The following is a 7,379-nucleotide window of genomic DNA, read 5'->3' on the forward strand; positions in this document are numbered from 1 at the left end:
CATCGTTGGACTTCATTACTAACGTCAATCTTTTCACGCATTTGAGACTGAACACTTAATGTTTTCCAGTGAGAAATGTTTCGGCACGGAATTACGTACACTAATAATATGGAGAAAAAAAGGATGAAAAACGTTTTTCACATGATCTATAATTTCAGTGTTGCATTAATCATTTCCGAATTGGAAACATTCAAGAAGTAACATTGCAGACATGATGTTTATACGCAGTTCTTTTTATTTTCGTGCCACTTTACATATTCGAAGTTTATAAAGGTCCATTTGATTTCAATATAATGTTTGTGATTGAATTGTGTATTAAACTTCAAATAAACTTCATAGTTGCATGTTTTGATTTAAGTTTATTCACAGAAAAATATCAATTATGCAAGTGTTTTATAAAACTGGGTATTCCAGCTTTAGGATGCAATGGAAACAGGCAATTTTAAAGAAAAATACCCAAAAAGAGTTGCAGTATTCATATATTGTATTTACTTGGAAAATTTCTTTCAATAAGAACCGCTTCTATTGTCTGATAAATAGAATAATTTATGTAATACATAAGTTTGATAATACACTAGTGTAGTAAAGCATTGACATTGATGTTGACGTCATTTATTTCTTGGACACGTTGGGTGAATTTACTTGGTCTATAATAGGTAAAGATAGAAGAAATTTTGATGTTTCATCTGTAAAAATTTAAAAGGATAAAAAGAATACTTAAGTATAACATTAGTGTCTTTCCACCTTGCGTTTATTAAACTCTTTGAATAGAATTGATAAAATGCTCAGCAGAGCCTCGCATTTTATTATTTTATTCAACTCGTTTAATAAATTCAATATGAAAAGACAACCGTGTAATATCCTCTATGTATTATTTTAATTTTGTTTTGAGACTTAATTGAAAATTAATATGCACACGCCACACTGCACAATAAATTTAACGTGATGGTACATGCATTTTAGCGTGAGAGATAATCATGAAACTCCCTTTAAAGGCAGAACAACTGATTGAGATTTAGACCAACTTGACTCATTTTAGCTGTCAAAGTGAGAAGTCAGTATTGGATGTTCTACATTTGCGCCAAAATTTGAAGGATTTTCTATAAGATCATAAAATTGGTGTAAAATTACAAACTTTTTCATACAATATATTGTAAGAATAAGGATGGATCAATTGGTGGCGTTTGAAAGTTTCAAATATCATAAAGCTGAAATAAGTCACCATTCAACAAAGGGATACAGGCTTTTGTCGCGTAGATTGAGTTTTCTGTGAATGTCGACCTCGGAAATGAGTCATCCGTGGATGGCTCAGCTACATATCGTTGGATCTTGAAGTGGCATCCGTGGATGACTCAGTTAAATTACGATGAAACTGAGGTGAGCCATCCATGGATGGATCAACTATGAAAGTTAGTCATCCATGGATGTCTCATCTACATAGTAGTCGTTTGAAATGAGTCATCCGTGGATGTCTCAGTATGTCTCTGAAAGTGAGTCATGCAGGCATGGCTCATCTCTAAAAGTGAGTAATGCAGGCATGGCACATCTATGAACGTGAGTCATGCAGGCATGGCTCATCATGTACCTTGTTGATGAAAAACAAATGAGAACATACTGTGTGAGAATGTCTCGCAGGAAAACGGAAACAAATACAGTGGTAGGTATATTTTTCCTTTTTATGACAGCGTAGATAAAATATATACATGACGTCACAGAAAAAGGCAATATATGAAAACGCCCGTTTTCTTATTTAAAACCATATTCTGACTTCAGATAATTCCCTGTTTATAGAACAGATGGTAATGATGGACGTGTTTTACATAGTCATCAAGATGAAGGATAAGTAGAGGAAGGACAATATGTGCAGGGATATCAGGCAGAAGAACAGAGTGATACAGAACAACCTGAACCATCTAAAGAAGAAGAAATAGAAGTCACACAGAAGAATGATAATACAGAAGCAAAGATACTTCATCATACAGAAGAAACAGATAACACACCAGAAGTAAAGGAGGTAGCAAAAGCTCCAGCTATGAAAACACCTACTGTACCAAGACGGCCAACTAGAGAAAGGAAACTTCCAAAACATCTCAAAGACTTTCACATGTACAGGATTGTGGCAAGGCCAGTAGACACAAAACTACAAGCTCTGGATGCTCTGATGAAGTCAGGTGGTTTAATTGAGATAAATAGTGACACAGCATATAAGCTCATTGTATCACTGATAAAATAATCAAATTTATTATGTAATTCATGTGTCACTTATGTATTATGTGTTTAATATGTCACTTATGTAAATAAACAAGATATGACAAGTGATTATGTAACAGTTTAAGAACTGTGTGTTTGAGAACTGTGTGGTCACAGTTTACGTATGCAGGGGGAGAAACAGTATAAATTAAATTATGATCACAAATTTTAAATTTTAATATGTGTGTATTGAATATTATATTTATATCATTATTCAAGTACTGTGTATATTACTAGAATGATAAGGGCTATAACTCCTGATATTTAAAAAGTGGTTTTAATGTGTATATGTGTTAACTATAATATGTTAGCAGTAATTTACCATTTATAATATTATATTGAAGTTATTTGCAAGTTTGTAAATATGTGAAGAGATACTGAGGTAATTTTGGAGATAGAATGGTATTTTATTCTAAATGACACACTAGGAATGACGGGACGTCTTTTCATAAGGCGGGGGAGTGTGTAGCCGGATTGACTTTTGGTGATTAAAAGTCTTTTGGATAATTTTAGTAGATTGGTGTAAATATTAATCGCGAAAAAGGCGTCACGTGATTTCAGTTAAGAAGGGAAGACATGTTTTCTAATAGAAGTGATATATTTGGTAAATTATGACAAATAGTAAGGGTTCACAGGTTAGTTATCGGTTTAAAATGGTTATATTCATTGTTCGGTAGATTTAAAGCTGCTTTCCACACCTTGATTAAAGGGCTTGGTTCACTTATAGGTTAAAATGGCACAACATCAAATGTTGTTGAAATATTATTATAATGAATGATCAACAACCCAGAATGCAAAATCTCATATTTTAATTCATTTGAAATTGTGCTGTTGCCATGGCAACCGTATTGATTTTCTTTATGGAAACACGAAAATTTCTTATATAACAATTACATCAGAACGTATAATTAACATTCAGATATGCTAAGATATAACCCTAAGCAACGCCTATAATTTGAGGCAAAAAAAAATATGGTTGCCATGGAAACGGAGATAAAAATAAGAATATTTGCTATGTCTGTTTTTTATGGAATAAAACCAATTTAGGTCATTCTTTTAGAAAAATAACATATGTAATTTGTTTGTGAAGATCATTATTCATAAATAATACAATATATTTCTGTTGCTATGGTTACAATGGAGTTGCAGTATAAGCTTCAATGAGACAACAATGCCGTTTTTGCTAAGTTATTGTAGAACACTTTCAGCATTTACCATTACATGTAAAAATAAAAAAAATGCACCACTGAAAAGTGTTCTTCAAACAATGTTTTTTTCAAGAGATAATATAGAACAAAAGAAAAATGTTTCCATGGTAAGGCAGTTAATTCTGTAAACATAATACTACATAATCTCATTTAACACACAGTAATAGTTTAAGAAAACTGCCTTATTAAATGTCTTGATCATATTAAAAGAGTTAGATGATAACAACGGCAATAATATATAATTAGGCATACAAAAACTAAATTGTTTCCACAATAATCCAATGTATGTTTTACAAATTATACATATATTGTGATTTCAGACAGGTTAAATTAATTGTTCATGAAAAGGGAAAATAAACATGATACGACAGAAATGATTGCATGCAGTTTGAATACAGCAGAAAATATTCGTAGATCTATATAATCCAATTGTCGTAATGAAAAAAATGTACATTACTAACATATATGTTACAATTATTGTTGAAAAATGTTCCAGTGTTTTAGTGGAATTTCACATTTATACTGCGTTCAGCCTTACATGTATATAGTGAGTCAATATTTAACAAATGCATAGTACTGTTGACACCATAAAGTTGTTAATTCAATGTTTACATAAACTATATGTATCATTTGTTCTTTTTTTCAAATATATGGAATTTGGGTCTAGTACATCTTCAAAAAATCAAAAACACTTTCAAATTAAACAAAAGTTCTCAATTTTAATGGCTTTGACCTGCTGGTTTTGAGCATACATTGCTGTTGCTGCAAAGGGGCGCTATTTCATTATACAGGTACCACTGTCGACTGGCATCCAACTCAGGAATGGTAATACAGTTGGTGAATTTGCCTGTCATGCCAACCCCCTGCCTAAAAATATTAATCACCGTCTCTGTGTTTAAGTTATAATCCTTCAAGTATACTATACCAGGTCATGCAGAAGACATTCTGTAATGATAAATGTATCAAATATTTAAGACAAAGAACACATAACCTTTTCATCAATCCTGAACAACAGCTGTCCAAAAGACAGCCCACACATAATTACATTAAATAACATTTTAGAATTTTATTACAGTAATAACTTCTTTTCATGAAAAAATTCAACAAACGCACATATTCTACATCAAGTAAGGGCCACGATTTTGATCTCATTTTAACAAATAGTTCTTTAACCTGGTTAAGAAAAAACAGTTACTTTATTAGAATTATGTTATTTCTGTTTAACTTGCTTGCAGTGAGCTAGACACTCTTTAACAATACAAAAATAAGCAGAAACTGTGGTATTTTAATGAAAGTGTCCTCTTTACAGACATGATCTCTGCAGCAAGTTTTATCAATACTTGATTATTAATAAAAACATAATTGATTAAAGAGGTTCAAGCCAAATATACCTAAACATTTTAGGACTGAATTCTGTATGCCGGGTCTCAATCAGTTTGTACTCCAAGTCATCATTTAGACCCATCATAACAAGCCACATTCCATAGCTAAAATAACGGGTATATTTAAACAATGAATTCTTAAACAAAACCTTCTAAGTAGCAATAGTGAGTCCCGGTTAGAATATAACATAGCATCACTTTATTAAAACAAATAAATACCAGCTACACAGTTTATTTTCTTACATAAACACCTAAGTCTTAATACAGTATGTTGTGTAAGTATGCAATATTCAAATTTTTATTCAATGTTTATCAGTGGAGATATTATTTTTCATTTACATAAAATTATGCACATTATATATATAAACTGGAAACTAGTGACTTTCCAAACTGAAGTGTATGAACACACTGCAAAATTAAATATTCCAACATCAAATTATGTGTGCTTAATAAATATTTCTTTATTTATTGGGAATTCTTACCTTATTATAACACTTTTCTTATTTTGTCCACTATAATTGTCCATATGTAATGAAACATTCTTTTCTCCATAGCCATGATGCTTGAAGTGATGGTGGACCATAGATACCACGCTGTTTGCTCCTCTTCCAACAGCAGTACTGTACTTTTCATACAAAAACAAGAACAGTTTATAAGAAATGTATTAAATTCTCATCAAAAATGGAGTGAATCAACACTGACCAAACAGTTCATCCTTTCTTATAGATATTGCTTAACATTAACTTGTATTCATTGAAATTTAATTGAATTCCAATTCACAGTGCTTATGATACAGCATCTTTATTATAAAGCAATGCAGTATTTTCAACCCAATTTCAGGGATTTACAGAAAGTTCAGTGGAAAAAAACCCATAGAAATTAGTAATATCGAGTCTTAACAAAACATAACTTCCTTTAGATAATTTTACTTGACAAAATTTCTGCAAAGGTGTCACTATAATTCCAATGTAAAATGTGCACTGCAGGCCTGAAGCTTTTATTCATAGTCATGATTTGTTTGAAGACTATGGAATTTAATTTAGTGATATATGGAATTTCATAGTTTTGAATTGATATTGAAAAAGTGCATTTGAGGATACTGACACTGATATGAATGTAAACACTAACTTCAAAATCTTATACCTGTATGAGGATTTACAGAAATACAAGGGCCCTACTTGCTGAGCATAGTATGGGGTCAATACTTGTTGAGCACTCAAAACTGCAGTGAGCCTTTATATTTCTTACTGCTGGAGGTTATCCTGAAAAATAAAAAAAAAAAAGAAGAATTTTCTCATTTATTTAGTAGCCTACCAGCATGCTGTCTACCAGTAATGACAGTAGTGAGAATGAAAAAAAAAAGTTTTTATTGTAATTTGCATGTAGAATTTTTAAGAAATTTTCAGGAGGTCTATTTTAGTTGCTATAATTACAACAAAAAGTGACAATTTAAAACACCACTTTTCCTGTGTTATTGTACTATAATTTTCAATTTTCATAGATTCTTCTGTGCATAATGACCATGTAATTATTAAACTGTTCACATCTGTGACAGTTTAAACAATGTACAATATCTTGTAATATTCCTACACATAGGTTCATTTACCTCTTTACAACTTCTAGATAGAAAGTTTCATGCCTGCCTGCTTAGCTCAGTAGGCACAGCGTCGGTCTACGGATCGCGGGGTCTTGAGTTCGATCCTCGGGCGAGGCGTATGTTCTCCGTGACTATTTGATAAACGACATTCTGTCTGAAATCATTAGTCCTCCACCTCTGATTCATGTGGGGAAGTTGGCAGTTACTTGCAGAGAACAGATTTGTACTGGTACAGAATCCAGGAACACTGGTTAGGTTAACTGCCCGCCCTTATATGACTGAAATACTGTTGAAAAACGGCTTTAAACCCAAAACAAACAAACAAAACAAAAGAAAGTTTCATACAGAATGTACTTAACATAGTAGATGCCCGACTGTCTTGGCAAAAAGTATATTCTGCCATCATAAAAACTTACAAATACACAGGAAAGATATTAAAAGTATTTGATAGCAGACAGTCGAATCGAAGTGTCAACACTGCTATTTTTCGCTGCAAAGTTGTATCTTCGATACGTCAACAAACGAAGCGGTCTGTCCATTTTGTTTTGCCTCTAATTACGAATAAATTTATAATGAAAATTAACACTTACCATAACAATTATTAAATCTGCCATGCACTTTAAATATCCGCGTATATTCAGAGCAATAACTGAATGTATTCTCTGACCCAGTTTCAGACATGCATCCACCAATAATGGTGTGTTGATTTCAAAGGGAAACAATTCGCTAATTCACTCATTAGGTTTGTGATATTTCACTAGTGCGATAACATGTATTAAAAATCTTCGTCCGATATTATTGATTTTAACACTAATGGCTGTTGCTTGAAAAAGAAATTAATGAAAACAAATATCTAATAAAGTGCCGTCAACTTCAACGTCATTTTACCGAAATCGAGGCTTGTGTAATTTCGGATAAAAATGTGTCTCTGAGACGGACGTT

The 7,379-nt window shown here is 32.1% G+C and overlaps 1 long non-coding RNA gene across 1 annotated transcript; it reads right to left on the minus strand.

Moving 5' to 3' along the window:
- Nucleotides 1–4,172: 4,172 nt before the first annotated feature.
- Nucleotides 4,173–7,141, minus strand: LOC123543724 (uncharacterized). The gene is made up of 5 exons (XR_006685005.2): nucleotides 7,028–7,141; nucleotides 5,984–6,102; nucleotides 5,323–5,465; nucleotides 4,850–4,945; nucleotides 4,173–4,403 (listed from the first exon to the last, which is right to left on the minus strand). It is a non-coding gene; the product is annotated as an uncharacterized LOC123543724 (long non-coding RNA).
- Between the last annotated feature and the right edge of the window lie 238 nt (nucleotides 7,142–7,379).

Source organism: Mercenaria mercenaria, chromosome 17 (genome assembly GCF_021730395.1).
Source record: "Mercenaria mercenaria strain notata chromosome 17, MADL_Memer_1, whole genome shotgun sequence".
Taxonomy (NCBI): domain Eukaryota; kingdom Metazoa; phylum Mollusca; class Bivalvia; order Venerida; family Veneridae; genus Mercenaria; species Mercenaria mercenaria.